General features: G+C 33.5%; 1 long non-coding RNA gene across 1 annotated transcript; it reads right to left on the bottom strand.

Moving 5' to 3' along the window:
* Window positions 1–678: 678 nt before the first annotated feature.
* LOC144336143 (uncharacterized) lies at window positions 679–12,574 on the bottom strand. The gene is made up of 3 exons (XR_013407648.1): window positions 12,445–12,574; window positions 3,329–3,421; window positions 679–965 (listed from the first exon to the last, which is right to left on the bottom strand). It is a non-coding gene; the product is annotated as an uncharacterized LOC144336143 (long non-coding RNA).
* Between the last annotated feature and the right edge of the window lie 6,923 nt (window positions 12,575–19,497).

Here is a 19,497-nt window from a genome sequence, read left to right as displayed (position 1 = left end):
AATATCTCTGAAATCTAGGTCTATGATTCTTTCTTTTGTTGCAGTCATACTATGAAAATAGTGTTGGGTGTCAGATACATTTTAATCTGTTACTTTTGATTTATTTGTTTTAATGATCCTCATTAAATCTCTCACCCTTTGATTTGTCACCTTTCAATAGCATCTCTTTCTTCTCTGTCTCATCATCAATTGTCAAAAGCTGAGCTAAGCTGGAGACAGTTGAGCTGCCAGATGTCCAGTGGTTAGTTAAGAGAAGTCAAAATGAAAATAACAGTCAAGGCTTTAATCACTTAATTGTGATTGTATAAGGGAACAATGAAACAGGAGAAAGCATCGGCTCTCTTAGTGTTCCAGTTTCCCCCCATTGGAACAGCAGCAGGTGGGCATTGCTAGTGGATTAGGGCAGATGTGGGGGACTTTTCACTGCACAGAAAGCCTCAGACAGAAAGCCCCTGCTCTTTTATTGACTTGAAGGTGGTGTCAAGGGAAAAGGGAGAGGAAAGGGGTAGGTGTGAATAAGTACTGAGTACTGAGTCAAACAGAGGAAAAGCATTTCCAAGGTCCCCGGTAAGGAGTAGTCTTGACAGAAACACTTTAGAGAATACCTTAGTTCATCTGGGCTGCCATAACAAAATGCCATAGACTGGGTAGATAATAAACAACAGAAATTTATTACCACAGTTCTGGAGGCTGGAAAGTCCAAGATCAAGGCACCAAAAGATGCAGTGTCTGTTGAGGGCTCGCTTTCTGTTTCATACCTGACATCTTTTCACCAGGTCCTCACACAGCAGAAAGGATGAGAGAGCTCTCCAGTCTCTCCTTCATAAGGTCACTAATTCCATTCATGAGCGCTCCACCCTCATGACCCAATGGTACATAAATGTTATATCCATAACATAGGCTGACAATTGATTCTACACTTTGACCTTAATCATTTTTCTGTGGCCTTCATCATAATTTAATGCCTGTGGGAAAAATGTAAAGTTAAATAATGTTATTAATGTGATTAATAATGTATAATTGTGAGTATATGTGTATACACACGCCCCAGTTTTTACTCTCTACTTAAATGACATGTCTTACTAACAGTAGCATGGGCTAGATTTAAAAAAAAAATAGATGTCTTTTGACAATTTGGAGTTTAGCCAACTTTCAGTAAGGGAGCCTTCCTAGGGGAGCCTTCCAAGCCTTGCTTCTGTTGTCATAGAATGGGGTTATGGTTCCATTCCTTTATTTTGAACCACACATTGCTGTTTTTTAAAAAGCAGAAAGTAACCCCAATCAATGTAAGTTTTCAACCCCAATGGGAGTCATTGAATAAAGTGAGTAAAGGAGGCAAAGAGATTTGACACAGTTTAATTATTCCTGTGGCATGGCTTCATAATTGTATTGGATGTTATAGTAAACAAAACTCATAAAGATCACTTTATCAACTATCATGGTAAGTATTATTCACCAAAATATAATAAGTAGTTCTAGTTATGCAAATAGGTACTTGTAGCATGAAAGAAAGTTCCCAGTGATAGCATCACTCATGGATTTTAAACAGGTGTTTTATTTCAAACAATTTAGATGAAAATGAAAGTGATATGCCCTAGAAAAATTGTTAAAAATTCAAAAAGTGGCCGGGCGCGGTGGCTCAAGCCTGTAATCCCAGCACTTTGGGAGGCCGAGATGGGCGGATCATGAGGTCAGAAGATTGAGAACATCCTGGCTAACACGATGAAACCCCATCTCTACTAAAAAAAAAATACAAAAAATTAGCCGGGCGAGGTGGCGGGCACCTGTGGTCCCAGCTACTTGGGAGGCTGAGGCAGGAGAATGGTGTGAACCCGGGAGGCGGAGCTTGCAGTGAGCTGAGATCCGGTCACTGCACTCCAGCCTGGGCCACAGAGCGAGACTCCGTCTCAAAAAAAAAAAAAAAAAAAAAAATTCAAAAAGTGACCCCATTCATGACAAAGATGCTGAAACTGAATATATATATACATATATATCTAAATCGAATAACTTTTTTTCATAAAATGTAACTTAAAAAGTTTTATTTCTAAAAACAAAATATAGTGCCATATGTAGCACATCATTTTAAGTGTGTATTCTTAAATTTAAAAATTAAGGGCAAGTCACAATTCAACTATACATATTATATAAATGTTATATATTAAAAGTGATAAAAAAGGGAGATTTTCTTTTATTCAGAGTTGTCTCATATATTTCATGGTGATTGAAAAAAGAAAAAAAAAAACTTCAGCCAAATTAAATTTAAAAGAGTTTCATTGAGTAATGAACAATTCATAAATGTGGCAGCCTCCCAAACCAGAGTATGCTCAGAGACGCTAGCACAGCCACATGGTAAAAGAAGATTTATGAACAGAAAAAGGAAAATGATGTACAGAAAACAGAAGTGAGGTACAGAAACAGCCAGATTGCTTACAGGTCGGTATTTGCCTCATTTTAACATGGTTCGAACAGTTGGTTATATTTGATCGACCAAAACTCAAGGCTTAGTACAAATGTGGACTACAGTCTTTTTACACATCTACTTGTTATATTTCAGGATGTACAGATAAACCTTTAGTCCAAACTTCAAATATGAGAGGAGAGAGCTTTAGGCTAAACTTGATTTAGCAATGTTATATATCGTGTTATCATTTCTGTATAGAACTTTATACTTTGAGCCTGATTTGAAACTGCTAAGTGAAATGAGAAAGACCCCACTATGTTAAAGAAAACCTTAAAGTTCCATTTTATCAAAATAGATGCAATACACTTATCAATTTTATTCTTAGAAGAAAATGTTCTATCACAAAAGCAATGCCTATTTAGAACATGTTTTGAATTTGTTAAGAAAAGGCACCTTAGTTTGTACAAAGTGATACTAACTCATTTATTCATGTCCTTATGTCTTTGGCACAAGAGATAAAAGCTTGTTAGTGTTATTTATACAAGTTTCGAAATGAAGAAGAAAAAGGAATCCCTGTTGCTATATTTTTTTCTGCTTTCCTACTTTTGGCTGAGCCTCCTGTAAATAAATTACCTCATGTAATGCCTTGTGCAAACAGATTTAACTTTTGATATTACAGGTAAGAACTTTCATAGGACATTTTCTTTTTAATCCCTTCCTGTATCTTCTTGTATGATTTTTCTTGTCACAGGATCTTCACCGATATCTGTGGTCTGGCCAGGAGGTCCAGCAGAACTACTAGCTTCTTTGAAGGCTGATGTTATTGAAGCTGCTTTTCCAATTGCCAGCAAATGATATAAATTGTAGGAGACGGAAAAGGTCACCTCTGGAACAGTCCTACTTAAATTAGCTCAAATCATCACTAACCTGCAGCTACAGAGAGAATCTGAAGCCCAGGCTGCAGGAGTGGTCATGCCAGCTGACAGTGGGCTGGTGCCTCAACCCCACATTAGTTTTCATCTGGAAAACAAAATCAAAGCACAATTGTGGCTAAAACTCACTTAGATCTACTTTTGAAATGTAAAGGTTTTTTTTTCCTAATGTCTTGTTTCTTTAAAAGATATAACTGTCTGGTTGTTGATCACTTCAGTATGTCTATATTTCACATAAAATATATTTGGTTACATTAAATCTCTTATTTTAAAATAGGAATTTAGTTTATTATATATAATATGGGTACATATATATTCATAAATGTAGAATGTAGTAGAAACATAAAGAGTATCATTCCATTGTAGTTTCCTTGAATGTAATTTGTCAAAATGCAAGTCTAAATGCAATGACTTTCTGTTTAATTTATAATACCTAGGACCATACAGAATCACTTAGCGTTTGTTTCTGAGTCAAGCTGCTTGACTATAAAGGTCAACTCTCCTTGGGCAAATTGCTTAACCTCTCAGTACCCACATTGACACAAATATAAAAAGAGCATAATAATACTTAGCTCAGAGGTACCTAACAGCCAGTACAGCCAACTGCCCTTGCTACTCTATTTGATGGGGTCCTGTAAGCTTCCTGCTAGGCAGGATATCAACTCTTTAATTGCTAGAACACGCTGAGGTACAGGAAAATGCATGGAAGGAGCTGGTATGGCCAGGGTAGAAGTGGAGTGTATAGTGGAACAAAAGTATTTCAAAAGTTTATTACCAGGTGTGAGCCGGATGGAGCATATTTGCAAACTATTGGCCTTGTTTGTGAGCATGGATTAAGTTAGTATGCAGTTAATATGCATTAAACTTTAGATAGCACCAGGCATATAATTTCTCAAAAAACTCTTTTAGAACTATATCCTCAAAATGTTACAGTTTAAAGACTTAGAGGCCTGAAAGATACATTGGGAAATTAATATGGGAGGTTTTGCTGTCTCTAAGGAAGCCGCTAGTGTTCCACAGGCATTTACATTTTATTCAGTTGTTAAAAACAGATTACAAGACTAAAAATTCCTTCTAAAAAAGTGGGTTGATGGAGACATGGCCATTAAATAACGTTTCTAAAGAAGTTGCAAAAACTGAAATAAGATGTACATACACCAAACCCCAAAACAAATACTGTTGATTAAGTTTGTGATGATGTCTCTATTAGTAGTAAGTTCAGACCAAGTCAGCAATTTGGTAGTTTATGAAATGCAATGGTTGTTGTCTTTTTTCATGCTTAACAGAGAAAAGCAACAGTGCAATATAGTAGAGAAAAGTCTTCTTTGCCCTGCTCATCTGATTAGATTGGGCCAACTCACGCAAATCCCCTTTTTGATTGATTCAAAGTCAACTGATGAGGGATATGAATTACATCTGCAACATCCCTTCACCTTTGCTATGAAATGTTGTTAATGTGAGAATGGTTACCCCATCATATTCACAGATTTTGTTCTCCCCTCAGGGGAAGGAATTATACACAGTGAGTAGTACACCAGAGGGCAAGATTCTTGAGTCCATGTTTGAATCCTGCCCATCAAAAGAGTGCTTAGATAATCCAGAAAGTAGTGACATATTATGAACATAATTGCTGAAAATTATTTATCATCCCTCCAAGTGGTATTATTCAATAGCTATTTAGAGAAATGTATGTTTTTATGTAGAATGATATGTTCAAGTTATTTAACCTACACGCACACATATTTCATGCAAAATGTGACTTTTAAAATATTAATTAGAACTTTTTTCTATTATCTTTGCTCTTATTCTACATAGTCATATTTTGTGGACTAAACAAGTTCATTGATAATAATTATAAAAGTAGAGGATGAGAGAAATAAAAAGTGAATTATGTGTTTCAGAGAAACAGAGGATACTTGTCAACATTTATTATACTTACAAGAAAACTCTCTGTCTTTATAACAAACATTTTCAAAATCCTTTCAGAACATCTATCTGAACAATAAGATTTGGGCCCTTTTCAACAGCAAAATAATCAAAGAGAGCAAAAACAAATGCTTTTGGAAAACATAAGAAGAAAACATCTTTCTTTTTTTGCATTTGTTTGATGGAAAGTTTATTTCTGGCCCAAGGCAATGTTTAATTTAGCCTTAATATATTGATGTGAAAAATCTCACATGTAATGTTGAAGCTTAAATTATTATGGATTAAAACTATATGTTTTTAAAAAATGAACATTTAGTAAAATAGTTAAATGCCGTGTCATGTTTTCAAAAACTAAAGCTGAATTTCCAACAGTATTTCTATTTCCAAAGCTCAGCATTACTATATTCAAAATACATTTTATTAATTGATACTTGATCCACATTTTACTTCACTTTTTTGCTGTCATGGGACAACAGCATAAGGCACAGTAGAAGCACTGTTCTTTGAAAATTGCACTGGTATGTTATTTGTATTGGCTGATATTTCTGTCAGCCAATTGGAGCATTTGTGATTGCTGCTCTTATTGAAATTTTGCTCTGAATTTTTCCTTTTCAGACACAAGAAACATCAAGGTTTCCTCTAGAGCAGAAACAATAACAATAGTCCTATCTTCTTAGGAAAATATATGTAAAATTGCCCAGTTACCTAGCCTACCATATGCATAAACCTTGTGTTAGTGAAATTGTGTTGATCAGATAGCATTAAGAGTTGGGCTGCTTTTGGATAAATATTGGTAAAACATATAAGGCTTTAAATAATTATTGTCTACTACTTCATATTATATAGGAATATTAATAGTACTAACATAGGCAACATTTTAAATTAAAAATTTATAAAATGTTCAAATTTTCTAGAGTTGATTAGTCTAGGTTTTTTAACTCAAACCACAGAAATGTATTTAGTCCCTATTGTATGTACCATCACGGTGGCAAATTGGAAAGAATATTTTCTACTCTACTGTCAGAGAGGATAGGTTTCAATTCAGGCTCTCTCATTAATTAGGTGAACCTAGGTCAATACATGTTTTCAACTCTAAGAGTTTCAGATGTCTTATATGATAAAATAAAATTCTGATATTTAACTAACAGACAAATTAGCCAGGTTAATCAGGTTATTTTTTTTTACCATAAATGTGGTAACTACCTGGCGCGTTTTTCCTTTCTTACCTCATCTCATTTTTCTGACTAACTCCAATTAGTCATAATTCAGCTGTCAGTTTACATATCAACTCTTGTGGAAAACTTCCACTGCATTACCTTCACCTCATCCCTCCTTAGACAGATTAGCTGCCCCTGCTCTTTGCCCTTTGATTAGTTTTTCCTATAATCATAGCCCTACCATTGCCTTTCTCTTCCTGTTCTATTTCTAGCTCCTAGAAGGTTATCAGGCAATGAAAACATACACTTATATAAATTACACTTATACATTGTATTTAGTCCTAATAGTACGACCCAGTTCATTGGTAATCTTAGTGAGTTTAAGTGATTTTTCTGGATTGTTTATTTGAAGGTTAATCCCAGCCTTTGTACATTTGTGTAATGTTAAATATACTTGATAAAAAGGCAGGTACACAATAATTATTTTTGAAAAATTCATTAACAGTAAATAGCAACAATAGAGTACTTACAGAGTGCCCAGCATATAATTATTTACAAATATTAATGTCGTCAAACATTCCCCTACTTCTCGCATATATGAAGCCTTAAATTGTTTTTGTAATTGACTTAGTACTTGAGCCATTGATACCTTGGATTTATAAACACCACATGTACAAAAAGGACTGACTAAAAATAAAATGCTCTGTTTAACTAGTAATGTAAATAAATCACTGACCCACCTTTAGATAGCATAGATCTTGACATAGATCTATGTGACACAGAAATTGGAGAAGCTAAACTAGGGCTTTAACTTGCAAGATGTTTACAGATAAACATTCACACACACAAATTTTAGGAAGGAGATCTAAATTGCACAAAAGCATAGAAAAATTGTAATAAAATTAAAATAGATACATAAATATAAAAAACACATATAGGTGAAAATTTAAAAATACAATAATAGAAATTATACCAACTGATTTTATGTTTGAGAATACTATAAAATGGTTTTAAATGGATCCTTAGTGAAATTACATAAGCACACCATTTCTAAAGAAATAGTCAATAAATATTATATGATTGTGATTACTTGCATATCCCCTTTTGTGAAAAATAAAGCTATCTGATTTCAAAATTGAATTGCTAACATGCCTATAATTTTGTATGTGTTCATATTAGAAATTAACACAAGAAAATTAATAACAACACATTCACAGATTCATTAAGGTACCTTTCAGAATGAGGTTATTTGTACTTACTTTCAAGTTTTTTGTTTCATATGTAGTGTAAGCTCTGCATGTGGGAAACATTTTTAAGTGTAACTCATGGGAACGATCTTATTCTAGGATCCTCTATGGAAAACTATTGTTAATATACATAACATGAGAACGGCCTAGTTTCCAGGAGTTTCTCAAAACTCCAGATAAATATACATTGGATCTTAGCCTAAAATCCTTGGCAACTTTTATTGCCCACAGCTTAACAGATACAGTTGCTTGGATGAATGAAATACTTTTAATAGTAATTATCATGAAAGGAACAAATAGTTCCATAAAGAGTTGGACACAATTTCTATTCTATTATAGAACAGAGTTTTAACTGAACCAAAAAATAAACAAACATCTTCAAAGGTTTATTATGTTGGTGCTAAACTCTAAAATGGTTCCTCATTTCAAATAATTGCTCTATTTTTGTCTTAGCTTGATTTTTCACATTCTGCATGAGAAAATATTTCTTGGTTTGGCAATCTGTTACCTGAATTTAAACATTATTTTTTCCACTTATCTTGATTAAAAAAAGGAGAATAATGTTGAGGAAGGAAAACAAATCTTAATACTCTTTATAGATAACATGGCAAATGTATTCTAAAATAATGGCAACTTTCAAGAAGGTATGATTTCTATAAGACAGAATGCTATAGTAGAATAATGACATCCTCTCCAAAATTCATGTTGAAACCTAATTCCCAGTGCAACAATATTAAGTGATAAGGCCAATAAGAGGTGATTACGTCTTGATGGCTATGCCCTCATGAATAGGATTAGTACTTTAATAAAAGGGCTGGAGGTAAAAGAAAGTACTATCTTGTTCTTCTACCTTCTGCCATACAAAGACACAGCAACAAGGCACCATATTGGAAGTTGACAGTAGCCCTCATCAATGTCTGTACCTTGATCTTTGACTTCCTAGCCTCCACAACTGTAAGAAATAACTTTTTCTTATTTAGAAATTACACAGTATGTGATATTTTCTTATAGCAGGAAAAATAAACTAAAAAACATACAGTCATGCATTGCTTAAAGATGAGAGTACATGCACTGTTAGATTATTCCATCATTGTGCAAGCATCGTAGAGTGTATTTACACCAACTGAAATGGGATAGCCTACTACACACCTAGATTTGTGTGGTATAATTTATCGCTTGTTATATTTAGATGATATAGCCCACTATACACCTAGATTGTGTGGTATAACCTATTGCTTATAGGCTACAAACTTGTACAGCATGTTATTGTACTGAATACAGTAAACAACTATAACACAAATAACTAGGTGATAGGAATTTTTCAGTTCCATCATCATCTTATGAGTATTTGCAGTCTGTATTTTACATAAATGTCATTTTGCTGTGTAGGACTGTATTTAAATTTCTAGTCCAGTTATAAGACATAAATTAGGACATAAAAGAGGTTTGAATCCTAACTAATATGAAAACTGCAAAGTAAATTCACTTACAGTTTCTAATAAAGTGTGTGATTATGATACTATCTTTACATGAAATGCATATTATGTAACTTATGTCCTCTATCTTTTTATAATCTTGTACTTTTTAATGATAAAATTTTTGTAAACTATTTTAATGTATCTTTGTTTCTCAATTCTGGGAGGAAGTCAGTGCACCACCAATTAGCTCACTGTAAAAATTTCAATTCATAGAAAATTGCAGGCAATGATCAAGAAAGTGGTCTGTTCCTCCAATTGTTTTGCTTGATCTCAAAGTCATTAACTGGGTCAAAGGTCTAAATGTAATTGGTTGTAATTTAGTGAATAGAATTATATATTTCTTTGCATCAAAGATTATTATATTGATGTCAAAGATCACTAAACTCTATCCAGAATTAGTTTAATGTGAATCTAAAGAGGGATGTAGTCAAAGAGCTTAGGCTAGAGAAGAATATTCTGAAATAGGTCAAACCTCTGAAATTCCCTAGCTTTAAAGGAACAAGCTGTGCACAGCAAAGGAAAAAAAAAAAAAGAATTTTAAGTACTTTTTTTTTTAACACTTAGAAGAGTAGTGAAGGTTTATGTGAAGGTAAAGTATTGGCAGATGGTCTCATTACATAAAATGGTTACTAAGGAGTGTCATCACTGATAAAATGCAGTATGCTACCCACATTTAAAGTAGTGAATTACAGAAACACAAATCTGCATTATTGCTGTTCTGGTGGTTGTGATGGTTTTACTATAAATTCTGCCACTTCTGTGAAATCATATCTTATGTATGAATATTACACAATAGAAAGTTCTAAAGCAAACTCCTATCCATTATAGGAAAGAAATATTAAAGCTTTATTCTTGGTTGGTGTACAATATTTCATACATAGAGACAGAATATATGTAGCATAAATGAAGAGTTTTTGGCACCTCCTCCAAATATGATGAAGAGAGGCAGCTCAACTTTAGAATTCAGGCCAAGACACTCCCTCTTGTGCTTAAGGAACCAATTGCACATGGAGAAGCCTTCCCATCTCTAGTGGTGTGGGACTGAGTTTTGTAGATATGTTCTAGGAAAAAGTTTTTTATGCTTAAATGACCTCCTTTGATGATTCAAGAACAAATTAAACTTCAACAAGCCATCTTTTGATTCCATTTATTTGGACAAATTGAAAATCCAGGGGTACAGCTGTTAAAAATTTGCTGAGATAATATTTAGAATGATATCAGTTGAATTCCTCCTACAAGAGTGTAAGCAAGGATATTTCAGAGGCAGGAAGAAAAAATTTTTAATCCTCCCTAGTGTAAGTTTGCTATCCATATGCCTAGATGCAGCCTGACACTTGGGCTCTAATTTATAAACTGGATGGCAGTTTGTGGGCCAACATTATTGTTTGGTCCAGGGAGGCATATGGAGTCAAGTGGCATTGGCCTAGCCAGGTAAGGTGAATATCAGTGTCTCATTAAACATTACTTAGAGTTATGTGAAAGAAATAAGGACTTGGTCAAATAAAAGGGACACATTGTAAATAGTGTTTTTTAAAAAAATGATGAAATCAAAGTTGTAGGGTGTGTTTGTGTGTGTGTACATAAGTGCATGTTCAAGCCTCTTTGTAATGTTAGATATAGATCTAAATCTTTGAAACGCTGGTGTAGAGAAGTCTAAAGAATAAAATTCTGTAATTTCTTTTCTTCATTAATATTCCATTGATGCTCTCTTAAAGTCATACATGTATCTCTTGAGGCAAGTTATCCAATCTTGATGTGATGCGGTTTCTTCAATTACAAAATGAGTTAGTACCCATAGAGTTGTTATTTGGATTAAATGTGTTAATATTTCTGAAGTGGCTGGCTCATAATAGGCATTATATTATCTTTTCTTAAAAATATAAAATAAAATTTAAAAAACTATAATAAAGAAAATCAGAAAGCGTTCCTCAGAAAATTTAGGAAAACTTGCTCATTTTTCTAGATAGTAATTGTTCTGAATTATGCCAGATTTAAATTTCAGGTATGCTTTCCTTAACATATCTGTAATAAGGTCAGATACAAATGAGTTAATCTATTCTAGTTTAAGAAATCTTCACAATATGGAAGGTAAAAAGGATAAATATTTATAGCTGTGATCAGAAAATGACTGATTTCTACACTAGAGAAATAGATGATTATAATGCAAAATTTAGATTCAACATATAAAATGGAATAATTTGACCTTTGGAAATAATTTATTCTGCCAATGATATTAATAATAAAATTTCATTCTATACTGCTTTACTTTCATACAAAAAATGTATCAACCATTCTTAAACATGGTTGTTTATTCTCCTATGGGAATGTAATATTATGAGTCCTTGCCAGAATTTGAGGTAATTGAATCATATTTAAAGTTTGAAGGCTAAGAACTAAAGGAAATATAACTTAAAACTCAATTGAGACGAATAATAAAAAAGTCATTGAAATTCATGTGAACCTAAAACCAGTGAATTTCACACCGCCCAAATTAGGTTATCTCTCAGGAAACTAATGATTGTTTGTGGCATTTTAAAAACCGAATGTTGGAATGAAAAATCCTATAATAAAAATATGTTTATATTTAGCCATGTAAAAAGCTTTTAAATATTTTTCTAGTTATTTCTGAACAGAAACAGAATTAAGACACATCTGCGAAACAGTATATGGAACTACCTAGAATTCAAATGATACATTGACTGTGTTTAATCACAATGATGATTGAGGCAGAAATGTTATTGTTTTCCATTTAAAATTAATTATGCAACATTTGTAATATGTACAGTCATTTTTCAAATGTATATGACTAAGGGATACAATACAAAAGAACTAAATAAACAAAATCCCCAACATGTAAAAAAAACCTCTTTCTTTCGAAGGGTAAAATGGCATTACACATCACAGTTATTTATTGGCTGAAGTGGTTTCCCTTGCCCTGAACTACTTTTGCCTATCTCATGTGAACATCCGGGTGACAATGACATTTAAGTGAGAGTCCATGTGCATTCATTACTGTGTATGGAGAGAAAGGTTACATTTGGTAAAACTAACCTCTTTGCAGTCTCAGTAACAGAAGAACAATTTACACATCAAAGAGTGAGCTACCCAGATAGACCGAGAGCTTTTCAATAGACCTTTGAAAAAGAAGAAGAAAGAAGAAGTGATCTAATCCTCTAAAGCAACGTGAACTCTAGACTGATCTTAACTCTAAACGGTCTCTCTAAAGGATAAAATAACTTTATCATTATCATTTTTTAAAATATGGAGATTCGGGACTATGTATAATGATTTGCTCTCACATACCTGAAAACAAAATGGTGTTTCCTATTTGGCAGTAGCAAACGTTCACATTGAAAAGATGACTTGACATTCATGGTTAAAAATTCCCACTTCCTCTGTGACAGCTGGATATCTGAGATCTCGTGGTCATGCTACAATGATGGAAAAATGAACAAAACAAACCGAGGTCAGAATGACTTCCCTGGTGAAGTACAGGATATAAGCCATTTTCTGTTTGAACTAGCTCTTTGCCCTCTATCTATGAATTCCAGTTCATCAATGGAATATTATGAATCAGTATTTGTGTCTGTAAATTTTGTTTTTTGCTTTTTTCTTCTCGAGTAACCTCACACAAAGAAAGGGGTTTACAAATAAAAGGTAGCTTTTCCTTCATTGAGATGCTCTAAGTGAAAGTAATTGAGAAAAAATAAACTGGAAAAAAATACTTTACATGAAGCTGTGCGTTCAAGTGCCAAATCAAAAGTGATGTAACCTTGCTATTTCATTTTCTTCCTCTGCAAAATGAAGTTAATACTATCTTCCTTACTTGCCTCATAGCATCTGGGTAAGGTAAAAAGAGATGATACATAGGTGAAAGCATTTGACAGAGTATAAATCTATACACATTTCTCATGATCACCATGCCTTTGTCCGTTTTCTGTTTTTCTCTCTCTGATAATCATTGTTCTGTCAGATGTATTACATAAACTCCTGAAGTGAATGTATAAAAAGTGAGCTGTATTTAAAACAACTGTAAGAACATAGGATTAAACAGAATTTCACTGACATCAAAACATGGACTCTTTTTATTTAAAACACTTTTTCATTTAAAGGCCATCTAAAGTCTAAAACAATAACCTCATTATAGAGAAATTCTCAGGATGTATTGAGAACTTAGTGGCAGGTACCATGTTTAAAGAAAATACAATTGTAATCCAAAAGTCTGGTATTGATTATTTTACTAGTTTACTTGGATTCCTGTGACATTAAGAGAAATTTGGAAATTGAATGAAGATAGACTTTTAAAAATATTTTAATTGTTCTGGTTTTGATTTCAAAGGAAATTCTATAAAGTATTCTTTAGAGAGAACTAAGTTATTGCATAGCATGTGGTTTTAGGGATGTGTTTTAATGACTGTGTGTTTATGTGTATGTGTGTGTTTAAAAGTGACAACCTGTTTTGAATTATTGGCCTGTGTAGATATGACTAGGATAAAAATGGTAAGACAAAACAGGCCCTTTACACTATACGAATCTAAAAATTCCTTAATTTGAGGCCTCCATTTTTTTCCCCTAGAATAGTTTGTTGAGATTTTATGACTCTTCTCAAAATAAACTTCACACGGAAAGTACTAGTGAATTAACTGTAGAGTTGAAGAAGTGTTAAATGTGAACAGAATTTCCCAAGTAGGGTTGGCAGATTTAAAAATAATAAATAAGCAAACAAATAAACAAATAATATAATTCAGGCTATATACTAAATTCAAATTTCAGGTAAGAAACAAATATTTTTGCCCCATGTAATATTTGCGACATACATATACCAAAAACAAACTTATTTTTTCCCTGAGCTTTAATTGTCAATGAGTGTATCAATTTTTTATGCTGTGTAATAAATTACCACATCTTTAGGATCTTAAATCAATATCCATGTTTTATTCGATCATTTCCTGTAAGTCCAACACCAGGGCATTTCTGATCAACATCTGAGTTCTCTGCTCAGAGTCTGCAATGGTTGAAATCAAGGTATCAGCTGGGCTGTGTTCTTATCTGGAAGCCAGACTAGAGAAGGATCCATTTCTCCAGCCTGGTGAGTGAATTTATTTTGGTTGTATAGTTCACAGTAGCTGCCTTCTTGGAGGTCGGCTGTGGAAAGAAAGAGTTTCTGCTGCTTTGAGTCTCTGACTTCAGAGAAGACCTAGTTTTTTGTTTGTTTGCTTGTTTTAAAGGCAGAGTATAGTTTGGTTAGTCATACCCAGAATAGTTTCCCTTTGTATTAACTGAATGGCAATCAATTAGGGACCTTAATTACATCAACAAAATCTCTCATTTTTACCATATAAGAAAGCATAATCACTATGATATCTCATCACCTTTACCATATTCTCTTGAGTAGAAGCATGTCACAGGTCAAGAGGATGGGCTTACACAAGGATGTGTCTCATTTTGGTCATCTTAAAGTCTTCAATCACATTTATTTAGCAAGTCTATCCCAGAAAGTATGTGTGTTTTAATTAAGTATGTGTGTTTTAATTATGGATATCTCCATAATTGGAGATATCAAATCTATACAAATTAGTTTTTAAGTGATATGTATATAGAATAACACAAGAGTCAAGAATTTTAGAGAATGAATGTTATATAGTGTCTACCAGCTGTTTCTATGTTCGTGTTGTTTTCAAGATTTATCAAATTATCTCCAAATTTGACACAAATTGGAAAAAAATAGCATCACATTAATTTGAGAGTGATACAGTGTTAGAATTACAATCATCATCACTCGATTATTAATTGTATAAACATATATTGTGTTTCACTATGTTAAAGAATTAAGTTAAGTCCCAGCATTATAGAGATGGGTAATATCCTACTGCTTCCCTCAAAGAATCTGAAGTCAAGAGAAAGAGAGATATATATATTCAGATAACCCAAAATTATTAAACAGAAAATAATTGATTGAAACTTTTTCACTGCAATTTTAGTTTGTCAAAAAATGTCATGAGGGAGTTCAACTAGCAAGTAAGTTTTCGACAAGTCAGGAAGTTGCATCCTATAATCATTCTTTGAAGATACGTAATGCACACATTAATATATTGTGGGGGAGTTCAACTTGCAAATAAGTTTTAGATAAATTAGGGTGTCAGGAAGTTGCATCCCATAATCATTCTTGAAGATATGTAATACACTCATTAATATGGAAAGTCTTTGATGTATTGTGCTTGACTTTGCATAACTTAGTATTTCACAATAATTTCAGACTGTCAAAAAAGATGTTTATGTAACACATAGTAACATATAGAACCAGAATTCTACCAGATACCCTCTGAATATGCTGTAGTAGAAAGGTGATATCGAGAGGCAACAAGCTATTGGCATGCTAGGTTGAAAATGATGCATTACAGTAATTGTGCACCTATATTTGGATTCGCCATCTAAACCTTTGCCCAGCATCATATCTTGGAGTTTTTCTATATTCCTCCTTTTTACTTTGCCCCAGCTTTTGTTATGTAGTCAGTGCAGTCCACTCCACTTACTAAATAAGTAAATAGATCAAGTGTGTCTTATTGGCCATTGTAGCAACCCCGAAGGAGAAGCTTCTTGGAGACAGGTTGTCAGGAAAGGTCATTTTTGATAGGTTGTCAAAAATATTTTCAGTGACAGATATGTGTTGACTCTGCAACTGTATGTGGATCTCAGTGAAAGAAGAGAGGTGTCATGTCAGCATAGGTATGTAAAAGCGTTCTTTATTCTTTCATTTAACTATCAATAATTTTACAGCTGTTTTGCAAACTCTCATAGCAGTGCACCTGTACAGAAAATGAATGAATTCCATTTACATATTTAAGCAATTAAAGGTGTTAAATCTCACTAATTATGCATAATTACAATTCAGTTATTATACCAAACAAACCATACTTTACAATTTAAATGATGACTCTGTAATGCATTACTATTCTGTGTGATTCAGCAAAAGATAGCATTTTTAGGTTCCCATCTTTAAAAATATTCGATGTCAATATTTTTCTATGGGCTTGGCTGAAAACATAAACTTCTTATTTGCAATGCAGCTCAGGCAGGAGAATATTTGTGCACTGTTTCTTAGTCACTGGCTATGACCACTGCTTGCAGGACCTGTCATCATACAGGCTTTTGCCTCTGCCCCAAGGACTTCATGACATTTTTGCACAAATCGAGCTTTCCCTATTCAGTAGCTTGCATGCTACTATATGTATTTTTTCTTTCCCTGCTGTCACTTCTCAGCCATCAGCAATGTCTCACACTGCTTCAACTTGCCAAATAATGAGGTTTTGTGATGTTTTCTCTGCCTGACTTGTTTGTGATCACCCTATTTCAACTTATCAGTCAGTATGTGGTTTGACTTCCTGTCATTCACCCTATTTTACAGACTAGCCCCATAAAGCTAAATTGTAATGCCTGTGACTCCATTGCCACTGGGCTCACAGTGTATCACAACCGAGGAATTGTCTAAGAATTTTATTTTAAGTAGAAAGTATGAGCTGGAAGCCACAGGACAATATGCTGTCTGTTAGTGTGCCAAAGATGTGCTCACTTTCCTCATTAGCCTCTCTAGCTCATCTCTGCATGCATCATTTGATTGGCATTTTGCTAAACTAATACACTTTCATGATCAATTTTAGCTGAGAATTTTCAACTTTCTATCTTCGCTGAAATTGGATCTTCTTGACATGACCCAGGATTGCTTCAAGGCAAATCATCAGCCTAAAGCATTCCTAACATTATGCATTTTCTAATGGACATTGCTGGACCATGATGCTTGCAGAAACATGTTAAGGAATTTGGCAATAACACAGGCTGCTGAAGAAAAAGAAGTGTATAAAGGACTACAATAATTTGAAACCAGTCAAGGAAATAGCAGGTTATCCTCTCATCAGTGGTGACTATGTTTGAAATTGATTCTGTGGTAACCTGAGAAAAAACAGATGTTTGTTTTCGAAAGTAAACTAGTGCTGATTGCTCAGGTCTGATTCCACAGGCAAAACTGAGGATCTCATTATTTATTCCCAAATAATAAATAAAATGTGTTTATATGGAAATGTTAAACATCATGATATTAACTGTCTAGATCTATCTGTTCTGAGACTTGTGTAAAATTTTGTCAGACCATTCAGAATTTTGTATTGCTTTCATCTTTTTTTCTTAATTTTATAAAAATATCTTCCTACTTTATATGATTGGCAAAATAATAAGTGCTTATCTTGAAAAGGGGGCAATAGAGAACATAAAATATAGAAAATAACTCACTCAAAATGTTATTTACACAAAGACAATTATTATTTATATTTTGCCATTTTATTCCAGATTTTCTGTATCTATATCTGTGAGTAATATAGAGAAGTAGCTCCTGCTGTCATTATTTGCAGAAAGACCATATTCTTATTTTCCTGTGAGCCTTCCCAAGTATCTTACAGAAGCTATATATATCTTTTTTTTTTCTAGAGAAAGTCTTTCACTGTCTATCAATAACTCAGAAAAGACCTATTAGCATTTCAAGACTAGATTCCTGTTGCTTTTTTAGAAGGTGCATTTCTGAAATCACAAAAACAGAAACCTAAACCCAGCGGTACTTGTGGTTAGTTCCCTCATTGTGTTTTCTGCCTTTCTTGGCATGTGCATTTTAATCTTTGTTTGAAAAATGCTTATGCCACTAAATATCGATATTTTCATTTAGAAAACTCATCTCGCTATTGTCTTGAGACCCTATAAAAAAGAAACCTTCGCACAAAGTAGTTCATGCCCATTTCCTATTTTGAAGCAAGTTGACCTCAATATAGCAAATGGAAGTTTTAAGTTGTAATAAAAGAAAAAAATCTCAACATGAGACATTCCTATCAGACAAAATAAATAATTTAATCTCTCAAACTGACCTAAAGGCATACAAATGACCAGGTTTCATATCAATTTCTGTGTGTAAAGTTAGAATGTTTGTATTCCTACCATGATGAGATCATATATTGACAGCCACAACTACCATTGCTGCTAGGATTAGGTCAATCGAGTGGTTTTGCCTTTAGTGTGTTGAGGCTAATACAACTTGGTATGACGTGGCTTTACTGTTCTGACTTCTCCTTTTTGAATATAACACATTTCCTTTTTCACAGTGTTTTTCTACAGCCATGGTTACCACTGCATCACTCTAAGAGATCTCTACATTAGTTTCATTCCTAAAAGGTATTCTGGAAATGCCGGAAACTTAGTATTAACTAAGTTTACAGAAGTAAATAATACAATGAACAAATAAATTTAGAAATAAACTCATATTCTGCAAAATTGCACAGATGTCTTTAACTGGAAGCTTTAATATGCTGATATGCTTTCTGAATTTCTATGATTTCCCAAACGTATTTGCCTATAAATGCTTTATTGGAGGCATCTTGTGGATTATTTGTTCCTTGGAATGTCTTTGTAAAATCCTGTCCTAGCTAATTAACTGTAGATCCTCTGGGTCTTCTTAATCTAGGCAGTGATTATAATTTTCATTGAAAAACATAGGATCAGCTTAGGATTAGCTCCTTGTGGGTACCAAGAGTTGGTCCCAGAATTCTGATTTTATTGTTTGTTTTTCTGTTTAAAGCAGAGAGTTTCCAGTGATGGTCAGTTTTTGCTTTGACCAACATGGAGTTAAATCCAGAATTCTGGTTTTTGTTTCTCTATTTAAACAGAGTTTCTAGGGAAGGTCGGTTTCTGCTTTGGCCAATAGGATGTCTATGATCTGATACTAGGTAAGGTGGTTGCAATCTTATTCAGTGTTTGAGTTTACACATATTTCCAACCACAGAAGCAAGTACCCTCTCAAAGGAACTATTTGTCCATGTCTTGGATAATCTCTTATTAATTTTCCCTTGCTTTTGTTATGCAATGGAAAGTTTTTGTTGAGTTCATTGTATAAACATGTTATAAACTATGATGTAGTAACAACACCACTCTTACCTACTTAACACTACAGAAGTCTGTTTTTTGTGTGTGCATATTTAGGGATGATCCCTATAATATTCCTGGGCTATATTGATTCATGTATCAAATCAGTGATTCTAAATGGCTCTCAAACATGAGGCCTCCATGTTAATAGCTAATAGGAAGAGAGAATCTGAAGAATGATATAAGGGATGCACTCTGCCTACACTAACAAAGTTCTTCAAATTACCTGCATGAAAACTAAGAATGTGTAAGTTTAGTTTAGAATCTATGCACTAGCTAAAGTGGTCCTCCGCTCTGCTCTTTTGTGATTAGCTGCTCATTCATAGTTTGATGAATCCCTTCTGATATCAGATCCTAAAAATAACTAATTTATGCTAGTAAAACTTACCAGTGTCTATC

Source organism: Macaca mulatta, chromosome 17, assembly GCF_049350105.2.
Source record: "Macaca mulatta isolate MMU2019108-1 chromosome 17, T2T-MMU8v2.0, whole genome shotgun sequence".
Classification (NCBI taxonomy): Eukaryota; Metazoa; Chordata; class Mammalia; order Primates; family Cercopithecidae; genus Macaca; species Macaca mulatta.
This window is presented reverse-complemented; position numbering and strand designations above follow the sequence as displayed.